A 19,598-nucleotide genomic window follows, 5' to 3' on the forward strand; every position below is an offset into this window, starting at 1 on the left:
GCGTGAAATCTGCCGAATGGAAGCGCTTCGTAATAAGCCACCATTTTTACCAGGACTCTTGTGCAATGATGCACTGACACTTTTCCTGGTTTTAGGAGGATCCCGATTAGCTCGGATAACTCCCTGGCTTTCTCCTCTGGGAGAAACACCTTTTCCTGGACTGTGTCCAGAATCATCCCTAGGACCAGCAGACGTGTCGTCGGAACAACTGCGGTTTTGGAATATTTAGAATCCACCCGTGCTGTCGTAGAACTACTTGAGATAGTGCTACTCCGACCTCCAACTGTTCTCTGGACCTTGTTCTTATCAGGAGGTCGTCCATTTTCTTTGAAGACGAATCCTCCTTTCGGTCATTACCTTGGTAAGGACCCGGGGTGCCTTGGACAATCCAACGGCATCGTCTTGAAACTGATAGTGACAGTTCTGTACCACGAACCTGAGGTACCCTTGGTGAGAAAAGGCAAATTTTGGGACATGGAGGTAAGCATCCCTGATGTCCCGGGACACCATATAGTCCCCTTGTTCTTTGCTATCACTGCTCTGAGTGACTCCATCTGGATTTGAACCCTTGTAAGTGTTCAAATTTTTCAGATTTAGAATAGGTCTCACCTAGCCTTCAGTACCACCATATAGTGTGGAGTAATACCCCTTTCCTTGTTGTCGGAGGGGTAATTTTATTATCACCTGCTGGGAATACAGCTTGTGAATTGTTTTCAATACTGCCTCCCTGTCGGAGGGAGACATTGGTACAGCAGACTACAGGAACCTGCGAGGGGGGAAACCTCTCGACATTCCAATCTGTACCCCTTGGATACTACTTGTAGGATCCAGGGGTCCTGTACGGTCCCAGCGTCATGCTGAGAACTTGGTAGAAGCGGTGGAGGGCTTCTGTTCCTGGGAATGGGCTGCCTGCTGCAGTCTTCTTCCCTTTCCTCTATCCCTGGGCAGATATGACTCTTATAGGGACGAAAGGACTGAGGCTGAAAAGACGGTGTCTTTTTCTGCAGAGATGTGACTTAGGGTAAAAAACGGTGGATTTTCCAGCAGTTGCCCTGGCCACCAGGTCCCATGGACCGACCCCAAATAACTCCTCCCCTTTATACGGCAATACATCTTTGTGCCGTTTGGAATCTGCATCACCTGACCACTGTCGTGTCCATAAACATCTTCTTGCAGATATGGACATCGCATTTACTCTTGATGCCAGAGTGCAAATATCCCTCTGCGCATCTCGCATATATAGAAATGCATCCTTTAAATGCTCTATAGTCAATAAAATACTGTCCCTGTCAAAGGTATCAATATTTTTAGTCAGGGAATCCGACCAAGCCACCTCAGCTCTGCACATCCAGGCTGAGGCGATCGCTGGTCGCAGTATAACACCAGCATGTGTGTGTATACTTTTTAGGATATTTTTCAGCCTCCTATCAGCTGGCTCCTTAAGTACGGCCCTATCCGTAGATGGTACCGCTACTTGTTCTGATAAGCGTGTGAGCGCCTTATCCACCCTGAGGGGTGTTTCCCACCGCGCCTTAACTTCTGGCGGGAAAGGGTATACCGCCAATAATTTTCTATCGGGGGAAACCCACGCATCATCACACACTTCATTTAATTTATCTGATTCAGGAAAAACTACAGGTAGTTTTTTCACCTCACACATAATACCCTTTTTTGTGGTACTTGGAGTATCAGAAATATGTAACACCTCCTTCATTGCCCTTAACGTGTGGCCCTAAAAGAAAATACGTTTGTTTCTTCACCGTCGACACTGAAATCAGTGTCCGTGTCTGGGTCTGTGTCGACCGACTGAGGTAAATGGGCATTTTACAGCCCCTGACGGTGTTTGAGACGCCTGGACAGATACTAATTTGTTCGCCGGCCCTCTCATGTCGTCAACCGGCTTGCAGCGTGTTGACATTGTCACGTAATTTCCATAAATAAGCCATCCATTCCGGTGTCGACTCCCTAGAGAGTGACATCACCATTACAGGCAATTTGCTCCGCCTCCTCACCAATATTTCTCTATCGTCCTAAGTGGATGCTGGGGTTCCTGAAAGGACCATGGGGAATAGCGGCTCCGCAGGAGACAGGGCACAAAAAAGTAAAGCTTTACTAGGTCAGGTGGTGTGCACTGGCTCCTCCCCCTATGACCCTCCTCCAGACTCCAGTTAGATTTTGTGCCCGAACGAGAAGGGTGCAATCTAGGTGGCTCTCCTAAAGAGCTGCTTAGAGAAAGTTTAGTTTAGGTTTTTTTACTTTACAGTGAGTCCTGCTGGCAACAGGATCACTGCAACGAGGGACTTAGGGGAGAAGTAGTAAACTCACCTGCGTGCAGAGTGGATTTGCTGCTTGGCTACTGGACACCATTAGCTCCAGAGGGATCGAACACAGGCCCAGCCATGGAGTCCGGTCCCGGAGCCGCGCCGCCGACCCCCTTGCAGATGCTGAAGCGTGAAGAGGTCCAGAAACCGGCGGCTGAAGACTCCTCAGTCTTCATAAGGTAGCGCACAGCACTGCAGCTGTGCGCCATTTTCCTCTCAGCACACTTCACACGGCAGTCACTGAGGGTGCAGAGCGCTGGGGGGGGGCGCTCTGAGAGGCAAATAAAAACCTTATAAAAGGCTAAAAATACCTCACATATAGCCCACAGGGGCTATATGGAGATATTTAACCCCTGCCTGACTAAAATAATAGCGGGAGAAGAACCCGCCGAGAAAGGGGCGGGGCCTATCTCCTCAGCACACGGCGCCATTTTCTGTCACAGCTCCGCTGGTCAGGACGGCTCCCAGGTCTCTCCCCTGCACTGCACTACAGAAACAGGGTAAAACAGAGAGGGGGGGCACATTAATGGCTATATATTGTATATATTAAAGCAGCTATAAGGGAGCACTTAATTATAAGGCTATCCCTGTTATATATAGCGCTTTTTGGTGTGTGCTGGCAGACTCTCCCTCTGTCTCCCCAAAAGGGCTAGTGGGTCCTGTCTTCATTAGAGCATTCCCTGTGTGTTTGCTGTGTGTGTCGGTACGTGGTGTCGACATGTATGAGGACGATATTGGTGTGGAGGCGGAGCAATTGCCAAATATGCAGATGTCACCCCCCAGGGGGTCGACACCAGAATGGATGCCTTTATTTGTGGAATTACGTGATAGTTTATCTTCACTTAAACAGTCGGTTGAGGACATGAGGCGGCCGGACAATCAATTAATGCCTGTCCAGGCGCCTCAAACACCGTCAGGGGCTGTAAAACGCCCTTTGCCTCAGTCGGTCGACACAGACCCAGACACAGGCACTGATTCTAGTGACGACGGTGGAAATTCAAACGTATTTTCCAGTAGGGCCACACGTTATATGATTTTGGCAATGAAGGAGACGTTACATTTAGCTGATACTACAGATACCGTAAAACAGGGTATTATGTATGGTGTGAAAAAACTACCAACAGTTTTTCCTGAATCAGAAGAGTTAAACGACGTGTGTGATGAAGCGTGGGTTGCTCCTGATAGAAAGTTGATAATTTCAAAAAAATTATTGGCATTATACCCTTTCCCGCCAGAGGTTAGGGCGCGCTGGGAAACACCCCCTAAGGTGGACAAGGCGCTCACACGCTTATCTAAACAAGTGGCGTTACCCTCTCCTGAGACGGCCGCACTTAAGGATCCATCAGATAGGAGGATGGAAGTTATTCAAAAGAGTATATACACACATGCAGGTGTTATACTACGACCAGCTATAGCAACTGCCTGGATGTGCAGTGCTGGAGTAGTTTGGTCAGAATCCCTGATTGAAAATATTGATACCCTAGATAGGGACAAGGTTTTGCTGTCGTTAGAACAAATAAAGGATGCATTTATCTATATGCGTGATGCACAGAGAGATATCTGCACACTGGCATCTCGGGTGAGTGCTATGTCCATTTCAGCCAGAAGAGCCTTATGGACACGACAGTGGACAGGTGATGCGGATTCAAAACGTCATATGGAAGTTTTGCCGTATAAAGGGGAGGAGTTATTTGGAGTCGGTCTATCAGACTTGGTGGCCACGGCTACTGCCGGGAAATCCACCTTTTTACCTCAAGTCACTCCCCAACAGAAAAAGGCACCGACCTTTCAACCGCAGCCCTTTCGCTCCTACAAAAATAAGAGAGCAAAGGGCTTGTCGTACCTGCCACGAGGCAGAGGCAGAGGGAAGAGACACCAACAGGCAGCTCCTTCCCAGGAACAGAAGCCCTCCCCGGCTCCTGCAAAAACCTCAGCATGACGCTGGGGCCTCTCAAGCGGACTCGGGGACAGTGGGCGGCCGTCTCAAAAATTACAGCGCGCAGTGGGCTCACTCGCAGGTAGACCCCTGGATCCTGCAGATAATATCTCAGGGGTACAGGTTGGAATTAGAGACGGATCCTCCTCATCGTTTCCTGAAGTCTGCGTTACCAACCGTCTCGTCCGAAAGGGAGATGGTTTTGGACGCCATTCACAAGCTGTACTCTCAGCAGGTGATAGTCAAAGTACCCCTCTTACAACAAGGAAAGGGGTATTATTCCACTCTATTTGTGGTACCGAAGCCGGATGGCTCGGTAAGGCCTATTCTAAATCTAAAGTCCTTGAACATCTACATAAAAAAGTTCAAGTTCAAGATGGAGTCACTCAGAGCAGTGATAGCGAACCTGGAAGAAGGGGACTTTATGGTATCCTTGGACATCAAGGATGCGTATCTCCACGTTCCGATTTACCCCGCACACCAGGGGTACCTCAGGTTCGTTGTTCAAAACTGTCACTATCAGTTTCAGACGCTGCCGTTCGGATTGTCCACGGCGCCTCGGGTCTTTACCAAGGTAATGGCCGAGATGATGATTCTTCTTCGAAGAAAAGGCGTATTAGTTATCCCATACTTGGACGATCTCCTGATAAGGGCAAGGTCCAGAGAACAGCTGGAGACAGGATTAGCACTATCTCAAGAGGTGCTAAGACAACACGGGTGGATTCTGAATATTCCAAAATCCCAATTAATCCCGACAACTCGTCTGCTGTTCCTAGGAATGATTCTGGACACGGTCCAGAAAAAGGTTTTCCTTCCCGAGGAAAAAGCCAAGGAGTTATCCGACCTGGTCAGGAACCTCCTAAAACCAGGAAAGGTGTCAGTACATCAATGCACAAGAGTCCTGGGAAAAATGGTGGCTTCTTACGAAGCAATTCCATTCGGCAGATTCCATGCAAGAATATTCCAAAGGGATCTGTTGGACAAATGGTCAGGGTCGCATCTGCAGATGCACCTGCGAATAACCCTGTCACCAAAGACAAGGGTGTCACTTCTGTGGTGGTTGCAGAAGGCTCACCTATTAGAAGGCCGCAGATTCGGCATTCAGGATTGGATCCTGGTGACCACGGACGCCAGCCTGAGAGGCTGGGGAGCAGTCACACAAGGAAGAAACTTCCAGGGAGTATGGACGAGCCTGGAAAAGTCTCTTCACATAAACATTCTGGAACTAAGAGCAATCTACAATGCTCTAAGCCAGGCGGAACTTCTCCTGCAAGGGAAGCCGGTGTTGATTCAGTCGGACAACATCACGGCGGTCGCCCATGTAAACAGGCAGGGCGGCACAAGAAGCAGGAGTGCAATGGCAGAAGCTGCCAAGATTCTTCGCTGGGCGGAGAATCACGTGATAGCACTGTCAGCAGTGTTCATCCCGGGCGTGGACAACGGGGAAGCAGACTTCCTCAGCAGACACGATCTTCATCCGGGAGAGTGGGGTCTACATCCAGAGGTCTTCAACATGTTAATAGACCGTTGGGAAAGACCAATTGTAGACATGATGGCGTCTCGCCTCAACAAGAAACTGGACAAATATTGCGCCAGGTCAAGAGATCCACAGGCAATAGCTGTGGACGCACTGGTAACTCCTTGGGTGTACCAGTCAGGGTATGTGTTTCCTCCTCTGCCGCTCATACCAAAGGTATTGAAGATCATACGGCAAAGAAGAGTAAGAACAATACTAGTGGTTCCGGATTGGCCGAGAAGAACTTGGTACCCGGAACTTCAAGAGATGCTCACGGACGAACCGTGGCCTCTACCTCTGAGAAGGGACCTGCTACAGCAGGGTCCCTGTCTCTTTCAAGACTTACCGCGGCTGCGTTTGACGGCATGGCGGTTGAACGCCAGATCCTAAAAGGGAAAGGCATTCCAGAAGAAGTCATTCCTACCTTGATTAAGGCACGGAAGGAAGTCACCGTGAAACATTATCACCGCATTTGGCGAAAATATGTTGCGTGGTGCGAGGATCGGAGTGTTCCGACGGAGGAATTTCAACTGGGTCGTTTCCTACATTTCCTACAATCAGGATTGTCTATGGGTCTCAAATTGGGATCCATTAAGGTTCAAATTTCGGCCCTGTCAATATTCTTCCAAAAAAGAATTGGCCTCTGTCCCTGAGGTCCAGACTTTTGTCAAAGGAGTACTGCATATACAGCCTCCTGTGGTGCCTCCGGTGGCACCGTGGGATCTAAATGTAGTTTTAGATTTCCTCAAATCCCATTGGTTTGAACCATTGAAAAAGGTGGATTTGAAATATCTCACATGGAAAGTGACTATGTTACTGGCCCTGGCTTCTGCCAGGAGAGTATCTGAATTGGCGGCTTTATCTTATAAAAGCCCTTATCTAATCTTCCATTCGGATAGGGCAGAACTGCGGACTCGTCCGCATTTTCTCCCTAAAGTGGTATCAGCATTTCATCTGAACCAACCTATTGTGGTGCCTGCGGCCACTAGCGACTTGGAGGACTCCAAGTTGTTGGACGTTGTCAGAGCTTTAAAAATATACATTTCAAGGACGGCTGGAGTCAGAAAATCTGACTCGCTGTTTATACTGTATGCACCCAACAAGTTGGGCGCACCTGCTTCTAAGCAGTCGATTGCTCGTTGGATTTGTAACACAATTCAACTTGCACATTCTGTGGCAGGCCTGCCACAGCCTAAAACTGTAAAAGCCCACTCCACAAGGAAGGTGGGCTCATCTTGGGCGGCTGCCCGAGGGGTCTCGGCATTACAACTCTGCCGAGCAGCTACGTGGTCGGGGGAGAACACGTTTGTAAAATTTTACAAATTTGATACCCTGGCAAAGGAGGACCTGGAGTTCTCTCATTCGGTGCTGCAGAGTCATCCGCACTCTCCCGCCCGTTTGGGAGCTTTGGTATAATCCCCATGGTCCTTTCAGGAACCCCAGCATCCACTTAGGACGATAGAGAAAATAAGAATTTACTTACCGATAATTCTATTTCTCGGAGTCCGTAGTGGATGCTGGGCGCCCATCCCAAGTGCGGATTATCTGCAATACTTGTACATAGTTATTGTTAACTAATTCGGGTTATTGTTAAGGAGCCATCTTTAAGAGGCCCTTTCTGTTATCATACTGTTAACTGGGTTTAGATCACAAGTTGTACGGTGTGATTGGTGTGGCTGGTATGAGTCTTACCCGGGATTCAAAATGCCTCCCTTATTGTGTATGCTCGTCCGGGCACAGTACCTAACTGGAGTCTGGAGGAGGGTCATAGGGGGAGGAGCCAGTGCACACCACCTGACCTAGTAAAGCTTTACTTTTTTGTGCCCTGTCTCCTGCGGAGCCGCTATTCCCCATGGTCCTTTCAGGAACCCCAGCATCCACTACGGACTCCGAGAAATAGAATTATCGGTAAGTAAATTCTTATTTTTCCTCATACATGTCGACACACACGTACCGACATACAGCACACACATAGGGAATGCTCTGATAGAGGACAGGACCCACTAGCCCTTTGGGGAGACAGAGGGAGAGTTTGCCAGCACACACCAAAACGCTATAATTATCCAGGGACAACCTTTATATAAGTGTTCCTCCCTTATAGCATTTTAATATATATACATATCGCCAAATCAGTGCCCCCCCTCTCTGTTTTAACCCTGTTTCTGTAGTGCAGTGCAGGGGAGAGCATGGGAGCCTTCCCACCAGCCTTTCTGTGAGGGAAAATGGCGCTGTGTGCTGAGGAGAATAGGCCCCGCCCCCTTTTCGGCGGGCTTCTTCTCCGGAGTTTTAGATATCTGGCAGGGGTTAAATACATCCATATAGCCTCAAGGGCTATATGTGATGTATTTTTCGCCATACAGGTATTATACATTGCTGCCCAGGGCGCCCCCCTCCAGCGCCCTGCACCCTCCGTGACCGCTGTGTGAAGTGTGCTGACAACAATGGCGCACAGCTGCAGTGCTGTGCGCTACCTGATGAAGACTGAGAGTCTTCTGCCGCCTGGTTCCGGACCTCTTCATCTTCAGCGTCTGCAAGGGGGGTCGGCGGCGCGGCTCCGGGACGAACCCCAGGGCGAGCCCTGTGTTCCGACTCCCTCTGGAGCTATGTCCAGTAGCCTAAGAATCCAATCCATCCTGCACGCAGGTGAGTTGAAAATCTCTCCCCTAAGTCCCTCGATGCAGTGAGCCTGTTGCCAGCAGGACTCACTGAAAATAAAGAACCTAAAAACTTTTTCTAAGTAACTCTTTAAGAGAGCCACCTAGATTGCACCCTTCTCGGCCGGGCACAAAAACCTAACTGAGGCTTGGAGGAGGGTCATGGGGGGAGGAGCCAGTACACACCATGTGATCCTAAAAGCTTGCTTTTGTGCCCTGTCTCCTGCGGAGCCGCTATTCCCCATGGTCCTGACGGAGTCCCCAGCATCCACTAGGACGTTAGAGAAAAATCGGTGAGGAGGCACTTCTTCGAACTCCAGCTTGTAGCCTCGGGATACAATTTCGATCGCCCAAGGATCCAAATCCGACTGAACCCAGACCTGGCTGAAGAGTCGAAGACGTGCCCCCACGGTGCGGACTCCCTCAGCGGAGCCCCAGCGTCATGCGGTGGATTTTGTATAGACGGGAAGGACTTTTGTTCCTGGGAACTAGCTGTAGCAGGCGTTCCTTTCCCTCTACCTTTACCTCTGGCGATGAAGGAAGAGCCCCGACCTTTTCTGAACTTATGCGACCGAAAGGACTGCATCTGATATTGAGGTGTTTTCTCTTGCTGTGGGGGAACATAAGGCAAAAAAGAAGACTTACCCGCGGTAGCCGTGGAAACCAGATCCGCGAGGCCCTCCCCAAATAAAACCTCACCTTTGTAAGGTAAAGTTTCCATATGTCTTTTTGAATCGGCATCACCCGTCCATTGGCGGGTCCACAGGGACCGTCTAGCAGAAATTGCCATGGCATTGGCTCTTGAACCCAACAGCCCAATGTCCCTCGCAGCCTCTCTCATATATAACGCTGCGTCTTTTATGTGACCCAAGGCCAATAAAATGCTATCCTTATCTAGGGTGTCAATATCAGATGACAAGTTATCTGCCCATGCAGCAATTGCGCTACCCACCCATGCCGACGCTACTGCCGGTCTGAGCAAGGCACCCGTATGCATATAAATAGATTTTAAAGTAGTTTCCTGTCTGCGATCAGCAGGATCCTTGAGGGCTGCCGTGTCTGAGATGGTAGCGCCACCTTTTTGGACAAGTGTGTTAAAGCCTTGTCCACCGTGGGTGAGGATTCCCATCGTAACCTGTCCTGTGAGGGGAAAGGATACGCCATAATAATTCTCTTGGGAATCTGCAGTTTCTTGTCTGGAGTTTCCCAAGCTTTTTCAAATAAGGCGTTCAGCTCATGAGATGGGGGAAACGTTACCTCAGGTTTCTTTTCTTTAAACATGCAGACCCTCGTGTCAGGGACAGAGGGGTCCTCTGTGATATGCAAAACATCTTTTATTGCAATAACCATATAATGAATGCTCTTGGCCACCCTTGGGTGTAACCTCGCATCATCATAGTCGACACTGGAGTCAGAATCTGTGTCGGTATCAGTGTCTGCTATCTGGGAAAGGGGACGTTTATGAGACCCCGAAAGGCCTTATGACACAGTCAAAGCCATGGATTGACTCCCAGCTTTTTCCCTGGACTCTGCTTTGTCCAACCTTTTATGTAATAAAGTCACATTTGCATTTAAAACATTCCACATATCCACCCAATCAGGTGTCGGCGGTGCCGACGGAGACACCACAATCATCTGCTCTGCCTCCTCCCTAGACGAGCCTTCTGCTTCAGACATGCCGACATACACGTACTGACACCCCCACACACGCTGGAATATACAAAATATGGGGACAGCCCCCCAATAAGGCCCCTAGGAGAGACAGAGAGAGAGTATGCCAGCACACACCCAGCGCCACTGGACACTGGAACAAAGTCCCAGTCTGTACAGCGCTTTTATAGATATAATAATACACTTACTGCGCCAATTAAATGTGCACCCCCCATCGTTTTTGCCCTCTGTACTTGTGTTCAGCAGGGGAGAGTCCGGGGAGCAGCTTCTCTGCAGCTTGCTGTGGAGAAATTGGCGCTGGTTAGTGCTGGAGGATCAAGCTCCGCCCCCACAACGTCGGGCTTCGGTCCCGCTCAAATTCTTTATACTGGTGGGGTTTTGTAATATACTGCCTCTGCAGTATCTATTATGCTGGCCAGTGTCCCTTGAGGTTATTATTGCTGCCCAGGGTGCCCCCCAGCGCCCTGCACCCTTACAGTGCCTTATGTGTGTGTGAGTGTGGGAGCAATGGCTGCGCGGTACCTCAGTGAAGATCTGAAGTCTTCTGCCGCCTGTGAAGTCTTCTTTCTTCTTATACTCACCCGGCTTCTATCTTCCGGCTCTGTGAGGAGGAGGACGGCGGCGCGGCTCCCAGACGAACAGCGAGGACGACACCTGTGTTCCGACCCTCTGGACCTAATGGTGTCCAGTAGCCTAAGAAGCAGAGAAATAGATCTGCTTCTCTCCCCTCAGGCAGTTCCACGATGCAGGGAGCCTGTTGCCAGCAGTGCTCCCTGACAATAAAAAACCTAACAAAAGTCTTTTCAGAGAAACTCAGTAGAGCTCCCCTGCAGTCTCCTCTGGGCACAGGATCTAACTGAGGTCTGGAGGAGGGGCATAGAGGGAGGAGCCAGTGCACACCCATTCTAAAGTCTTAGAGTGCCCATGTCTCCTGCGGAGCACGTCTATACCCCCATGGTCCTTACGGAGTCCCCAGCATCCTCTAGGACGTAAGAGAAATATATATTGGTGCCATCCCATATACTGTATATAGATATGTGTGTGTGTGTAGTTGTACACAGGATTAGGAACCATGACATGTTACACGGAAGGCAGACACCTTACTGATCAAGCTATTTGCTCTCACGTAGCAAGGCTGCAGATTCTATTTATATGAAGCTACTAAGAATTGTAAATTCAAAATGATTGCAAAGAGGCAGATCTATGTAGTGTGCAGCCACACAGCCAATTCCCTGCAGTCACACACTACATAGATATGCTCGGGTTCACTACGGCTGGCCGGCGGTCGGGCTCCCGGCGACCAGCATACCGGCGCCGGGAGGCCGACCGCCGGCTTACCGACAGTGTGGCGAGCGCAAATGAGCCCCTTGCGGGCTCGCTGCGCTCGCCACGCTACGGGCACGGTGGCGCGATACGCACGCCACACTATTTTATTCTCCCTCTATGGGGGTCGTGGACCCCCACGAGGGAAAATAAGTGTCGGTATGCCGGCTGTCGGGCTCCCGGCGCCGGTATACTGAGCGCCGGGAGCCCGACCGCCGGCATACAGAAGACCACCCAGATATGCTCAGTGACTCACAATGCTGATCATTTCACTGACAATTATTTTACAAGAGTCATAACTAGGTTTAGAACCCACAACCTAACACACTGGGAGTAGGCACTTTACTGATGAAGCTATATACTAGGCACTTTACTGATGAAGCTATGTATAGGAAGCATGAGAATTCTAACTATGGTGGTCATTCCGAGTTGTTCGCTCGTAGCCGATTTTCGCTATGCTGCGATTTGTTGCTAAATGCGCATGCGCAAGGCACGCAGGGCGCATGCGCTTAGTTATTTAACTAAAAACTTAGTAGATTTGCTGTGGATCCTGCTGCGCTTTTCAGTCGCTCTGCTGATCGGTGAATGATTGACAGGAAAGGGGCGTTTCTGGTTGGCAACTGAGCGTTTTCCGGGAGTGTGCTAAAAAACGCAGGTGTGTCAGGGAAGAACGCGGGAGTGTCTGGAGAAACGGGGGAGTGGCTGGCCGAACGCAGGGCGTGTTTGTGACGTCAAACCAGGAACTAAACGGACAGAGCTGATCGCAATCTACGAGTAGGTCTGGAGCTACTCAGACACTGCAAAGAATTATTTAGTAGCAATTCTGATAATCTTTCGTTCGCTATTCTGCTAAGCTAAGATACACTCCCAGAGGGCGGCGGCCTAGCGTGTGCAATGCTGCTAAAAGCAGCTAGCGAGCGAACAACTCGGAATGAGGGCCTATATGAAGTTACGTGCAATTGTCAGAGAAGTAACTTAGTTAGAATTCTCATGCTTCCTATACAGGAACAAACAGCTCCATCAGTAAGGTGTCTGCTTCCAGTGTAATAGGTTTTGGGTTCTAATCCTGGGTATGACACTTTTTAAAAGTGCATCTATAATAAAGAGGGTGTGACTTATAAGGTGCAGGGACTAGTAGTGGGGGAGGGGAGTTGGCCACTGAAGAGATAGCGGTGGCTGTCAATTAGCTTAATTGAATGGTGTCGCTGAACACGGAACGGAGTAGGGGTGCCCCCCTACAGAGCAGGAGCCGACTCCATTGCCTACCACAGTTACGCCTTTGCTGTGACTGATTAAATCAGGTGAAATGAAGGCTTGAATTTAGCCAGCGACAGAACCTGTGTAATTCAAAGGTGTCCTAGATTAAACGGATAGTATGGTCTAACTGCTAAACTACATATGGCAAAAACCTAAGCTACAACTCCACCAAAACTAATATAATGATAACATACTTTTGGGGTGCAAAGACAGATTTAAAATACAGTAAAAAGCAGAGGAGCAGCACTTTACTAGCTGTAGCAGTCCCACACCATCACGCGTGGATAAAACATTGTTCTCATGTTACTGTGCCTTATCTTATACCCCATGACATCAATAGACATTTCAAGTTCCAAAATATGTTAATATATCACAGCTAATTGTTTCTTGCCTATAATCTTAACAATGGTGAAAGAGCAGTGGGATATCTGTAATGAGTGCAGTGTTTACAGTGCCCACACTGCACACCCTGCACTCAATTTCAATACTTACCTCTTTGGAGTCCCGCGGCAGCAGTAATTCTGACAACTAGGTGGTGTGCAAGTCTCTGGGAAAATTGAGTGATGGACATTTCCCGGCGGTATACGCATGCGCAGTGGGGGAAAATCACTGGGGAAAATGGCCACAGCGCCACTTTCCTGGAGATCTGCGCACTACCTAGTGCTCAGAGGCAATGCAGAGAGGAGCGGGCCCAGACAGAGACTGCACATGGGCCCCCTCCTCTCATAATACGACCCTGTGAAGGAGAATAATCAAATTCAAAAGCCACTGCATGCCTAAATGCCATTGCAGGCACTTCCAGAAAAGCTAGCCTGGCAGATAATTAGAACAGGGAAAAGAAACACTCAGTAAAATATTGCATACAGGTGGAGCAGCGTTTACGTCAGTGAAACATGTGTGGGAATGTGTCCTGTTTTACAGGACACATTCCAGCTGCAGCCGTCAGGGAGCCAGGACAACGCCTCTGACAGCGCTGGGACAGCTTGTCTGTCCCCAGCGCCTGTCAGTGTGTGGCGGCGGCGGGTGTCCGGTGCAGGGATTACCCTTTTCCCTGCACCGCACCGGGGGCTGCGGAGGACTTTGAATGTTGGCGCCCTCCGGGAGCCAATCGCGGCTCCCGGAGCGGCGGCCAATCAGAGGCGGGCGCGGCGAGCCAATCGGCGCTCGCCGCGTCACAGGCCCCGCCCCCGGCGTCTGACGTCAGACGACGGGCGGAAGCCAGAAGAAAAGACCGCGCGCGGAGGCGCGAAGAAAGAAGAAGATGGGCGGGAGCAGCGGAGAAGGTCGTCGGCGCGCCGGAGCGCAGAAGATAGTCCGGCGCGGAGGAGAAGACGACGGCCATGGGAAGAAGAGCTCCGGTGGCCGCTGAAGAGGCCGAAAGACGTCGGGCCCCTGGAAGGAGATGTCCAGCGGCGGCTGGACGCGGCGAGGAGACGGCGGCGCCGCTGGCCAGGACGGGCCAGCGGCAGAAGAGTTCATCCAGGCCGAGAAGCGCTGCAGTGGTGGGAAGCAATTGAGCTGTGCAGTTCCCCACTGCAGCCTTCTCCACCGCAGGTAGGCCCTTCTAAGGTGCCCTCTTCTCTCCTCCCTAGACCACCGGGTGTTCGGGCATTAGGCCCGTGGGCACAGTCAGGCCCTCCCGGCCTGTGGGCACGTAGTCGGGCCCTCCCGGCCCGTGGGGCATTTAGTCGGGCCCTCCAGGCCCATGGCCACGAGTAGCCGGGGAGCCCCCCCGGCCCGGATAAGCAGGCACTAGGCCTGGGGCACAGTTGGGCACTAGGCCCTTAGGAATAGTCAGGCCACAGGCCTGTGGGACGGTTAGGCGGGCATTAGGCCCAAGGGGTGAAACTGGCACTAGGCCTGGGGGCCAAATAGGGGGCATTAGGCCCTAGTGTATTCTGGCTGAATAGGGGAACATAAGGTGACCCTGGGCGCTAGACCCAGGTCACCCAACGGGTGACAAGTTAGGCGGGCACTAGGCCCGTGGGTGAAGACAGGCCTACGGCCTGTGCGCAGTCAGGGGGGCGCTAGGCCCAGGGAATAAGACCCCCCGAGGTGAATAAAGGTGGCACTGGGCGCTAGGCCCGGGCCACCCGGAGGTATTTAGGTAGGCAGGCCTGAGGCTCACATAAGGGAAGGTACAGGAGGTGGGTAGGCCGTGCGGCGCCCACCCCCTTTGCAGAGGTAGGGATTTAAAGGGACAACACCGTGTGATCTTGTATTCCGATATTGTGATGTATGTTGTTACCGTGCAGGGCAAAGTGTATGTGTTGTTTAAGTTGTGCATAGTTGTGTTGCACCACCCACACGAGCTAGTTTGAGGGCTCTGTTTATGTAGCTAGTGTAGCGGACGCACACTAGGGTAGTTCTAGGCCCTGCACAGCTGTTTCTCTTTGCCTCCTTACAGGGACCTGTAAGTGGAGAAGATCGGAGTGCAAGACTTGTGACGGTGAGTAACATCCGTGTACGTTTGTCCCTTGTCTGTCCCCGAGCGCCGGAGTCGGGATTGCTCACGGACGTGAGAATCCTTTTCATCACACTACGTGCGAGAGCGCGAGTGTGTGAAAGCTGGGTGGCTGAGGCTTTGTGCCAGTGATGACCTTTCACCCAACCGGTGAAGGTCGCGGTCACCCCTGGGGTATCCCCTTTTCCAGTGGAAGAAGGGTCGATACCCCCTTTAAGGTAAACTATTCTCTCCTCAGCTCGGTCGTCAGTCAGCTCCGAGAGGGAATCGCCGTGTCCGGATCCGATTGAAGATTGCCAGGTCCGTTGAAGGTTCCGGTACCTGAAGGTGAGAAAGAGCGGCGCCTGGTGAGTACCGAATCTACACCTGCAAGGCAGCAGGCACCACGACACGGCAGCCGCACCTCTTACACATGCACCACAGCTAATAGGAAATAGGACATGTGACTGCTTTCCAATGTACTGTAAACTGAAAACAAACATACAAACATAGTGCTCTGGTGGAACATGCAAAGTGGTCTGTGTGCAAGGCAAGCCAACACAGGACTGTGGAGAGTTGCAGAAGTGTGTCTTTACTAGCAGCAGCCATGCTGAACAATGGCTGCACAGGCACTTCAAGAATAACAAATGGATGGCAGTCAGTGGGTAAATGCATTTGTAGGGGCCCATGTTTTAGGGGTGTGGCCAGCTGCCACAGTGGCTTGGCTAACCATTAGAAAGTGCATGGTCTGATCCCCTTATAAATATAAGTATTGTATGTATAATTCAAGTACACAGTCTGGAACTTGATCCCTAGAGGAGGAGTTGGGGGCACCCCAGGTAGTGGGGCACACCAGGGGTTTCCCCTGTACACCTGTGGGCCAGTCCAACCCTGCTGGCAGTGATGCAACTTCCGCCATCCACATTAAAGCAACACAGCATACATCTACAGAGCAAGCAAGCATTTGCCTATTTTGCTTCTGAAACTGCAATGTTGCCCTCATCACTAAAGGTAGCCTTCTACTTGTTGTATACAGCATATCAGCTTGATTATCAAACAACCAGATCTGCACAATATAGGAACACTGAATATTTTGCCAAAGTTACTGGAGGGTCCAAGTTACTGGGCACCAAGGAAAACAGGCATATGCCGCCTCAGAAGTACCACAAAGGGTTTTATACCCTGAAGAAATGGATTTTGGTAATTAGTAAGTTCATTTTTGGGTACACCTGTCCTTTTCATTATGGGCTGCTCCTTATCGCTCCTCTTTCTCCTTTGCAGACAGCCCATCCCAACAACACTGAATTCCAAGCAGTGGAAGACAAATTTTGGTACAGAAAAAGACATATGGCAATATCTATGTCTATATTAAATAAATGTCCCTTTATCACAGTCAACTACTGTATATGATTAACTTTTTTTAACGTTTAAAATTCAAATGGGATTACTGCATCTACTGTATGAATGGATCACATACTTTTATAAACAATCAATAAAAAACCCTAATTAAACTAAAATACTTAGGACTTTTCAGTATATAATAAAATTAAATGAACGTGTGTGTGTGTGTGTGTGTGTGTGTGTGTGTGTGTGTGTGTGTGTGTGTGTGTGTGTGTGTGTGTGTGTGTGTGGAGCCGGCCCTTAGGGCATTTGGACTGCCTAGGGGAACAAGCAGCTTCTGCTGATTAAGATGATATGCAGCATGCCTATATTTTGAGTGCGACTGTGGCTGTATCTGCATATGAAATGCCATGTTACAGTGTATTGCTGGAAATTACTGTAACGTAGCATTTCGTATGTCGATACAGCCGCAGTCACATACAGAATATAGGCATGCCGTATATAATTTTAATCAGCAGAAGCTGCTTGTGCATCTTAGTCACATACTGTAGCAATGCAAATAAGATGCATTTTCAGCAAAAAAAGGCACCTGACATTAGCAATTCAGTGTGATGTAATTTGAATAAGGAGCACTACTGTGAGGAGTAACGTATATAAGGTAAAGTGGTACTACTGAGTGATGTAATGTGACCAAGTGACACTATCACATGATATAATGTGAATAACGTTGCACTACTGTGTCGCGCAATTTCAATTGGGGGTATTATTGTGTGGCCATGCCTCTTCCCAGCAAGAACACACCCCTTTTTAGGCTGCGTGCCAAATGTGCCTATTTAAAATATAGGACTGATGTAAATGATTCAACAGTCTGTGTAAATCGCTGCATAATGCGTGTGTGTGCTATACAAATAACTGTTAATAAATCGTAAATAATGGGGCCAATGGTACAGCAATTCAAACCTGACTATGACTATACTACAAACAAAATGTTGCACTATAGCTTGTATGATCTTTAATTTTGGAAGTGCAGATGGGTTTACAGTCTAACAACTGGAAAGTGCAATTACCATGCAAACATATCTGTAAGTAAACATATTTCATTACATTTGCAAGAAGCTCTTTAAATGAAGGACAGGAAATATATTAAAAAAAAATGAAGTCTTCTAAAATATACATAATAAAAAAAACCTTTAAAAGAGGATGATAAAATAATTAGGATTATTACAGAAAAATAACAATGATTAGAATTCGACCCCCAGTGAGTCAGCCGGTAGAGCATGGCCATGTTGCCGTAGCTGCAGCTACATATACAATAATAGTACATTAGCAGCTGAGTTATTTTGCAGGATAGTTATTACCCCTCATCCCCTACCTTAAAGACTTGCAGTCAGGGGCATAGCCAAAACTTTGAGGGCCCCATAGCAACCTTTTGAAGGGGCCTCCACCCCAATCCTTCAAGAGAGACACCTATCTCCATATTGAGTGTTCATTTTATGCCCCATAGGAGTACCCTAGTTAATTTTATGCCCCACAGTAGTGCAATATATATTGGAAAATTGCTCAAATCAAACTGGTAACATTCCTCAGGTGCTGCAGGAGGGGCTGTTCTAGACAAGAATAAACAAAAGGGTTTTTCCCACGCACTCTAAGGGCTATTAGTAACAAGACCTGTACACTATATGGCAATGGAAAATTTAGAGATCTTGGTTACATATATTTAGCAAAAAAATATGATAAGCCTCCAGGCCACGTCAAGGTGTCTCTATAAATGTTGGACCCTAATAATAAGTATAAGTCCAGGGTGCGGACCCCACAAAGCTGGCTCAGGCCAGAAATGCTGGTTTATAGCACAGAGCAGGAGCCAAGAAGAGAGAGCTCACCGATCACGGGTGCAGGTATTTTCTATTTTACAGTGATCAGCTTCTGCTCTTCCTGTCATATAGCGTTATTGCAGGGCTTCTACTCCCCCCCCCCCCCCCCCCAAACTAACAGTATTTTTACACTATTCCCCTTAGTAAATTCAGGCAGATCTAACTTCCCATTACAAGAATGGGAAAAGCAATCTATGATGCTAATGATACATAACCCAGACACAACATTTTCTGTATGTAGGTCATCATTTTACTGAAGTGCATAGTCACCAATGGGCTGGCTAAAGGTGCATACACACTGGGCGTTTTTGCCCAGCGTGTATGCACAGCGATGATCGCCGACATCGCTAAAAATCGCTCAGTGCATACACACTGAGCTATTTCCCCCCTGCCCAGCGATGTCAGCGGGGGTGACCGGCTTTCCATAGAAGGACGCTATGGAAAGCCGCTCACCCCACCGTTCATCTACTGGTAATACCAGCAGATGAACGGCGGCCGCCGGCGATGAAGCGGGAGCGTGCATCAGCGCTCATCGCCAGGGCATATGCACTGGGCAGTTATAAGCTGAAAGCTGCTCAAACCACCAAAAGTGAGCTGCTTTCAGCTCAAAATCGCCCAGTGTGTATGGGCCTTTAGAGCACTCAATCATTTTTATATTAAAACTGTAAGGCTCGTAAACTGAACAACAATAGGTAAGGCTGCATGCAGTGCTGTACTACATATGCAGTGCAAGTAATACCCATTTTCCACCTGAGTACCGGGTCCAATCCGGGATGTTTAACCCGGCTACAACCCGTGTCGGCCCTGCCGTTTCCACTGCACTTCGACACGGGTTATTCCTGGGTCGAATCTGTTTCCACTTAACCTGGGTAAGCTCTGTAAAAGCTATTGATGTCACTCATTACTTGGTTCGAAACACAGGTAATGACCCCTCCATCTGTCACAACCCATGCAGTTCCTCTTTCCTGCATGTGGTGTCGCTATCTGCTCTGCTGCTTCTAGCACACTCTGGTCTGTATCTCAGCACTGACATATAGCTCAGAGTGTGCTAGAAGCTCCAGAGCAGAGAGCGAGACCCCAGGCAGGAAAGATGAACTGCACAGGTTGTGACAGGTGCAGGGTGCTAGAATGAACACTACATGAGCAGGGCCCTCTATCCTACATAAACTCGCAAACATATACACCTAAATAAACACAGCAGGCTCCAGCTTAAGAATTGACAATACTTTTTAGTGAGACAATCAGAACCACCGTATAATATATTT

The 19,598-nt window shown here is 49.2% G+C and overlaps 1 protein-coding gene across 5 annotated transcripts in view; it reads right to left on the reverse strand.

Annotated features, from left to right (window-relative positions):
* Positions 1-19,598, reverse strand: part of FHIP1A (FHF complex subunit HOOK interacting protein 1A) — a 662,899-nt gene that overhangs the window by 321,718 nt on the left and 321,583 nt on the right. The gene's annotated exons all lie outside the window — the stretch shown is intronic.

The sequence above is a fragment of the Pseudophryne corroboree genome, chromosome 1, assembly GCF_028390025.1.
Source record: "Pseudophryne corroboree isolate aPseCor3 chromosome 1, aPseCor3.hap2, whole genome shotgun sequence".
Lineage (NCBI taxonomy): Eukaryota > Metazoa > Chordata > Amphibia > Anura > Myobatrachidae > Pseudophryne > Pseudophryne corroboree.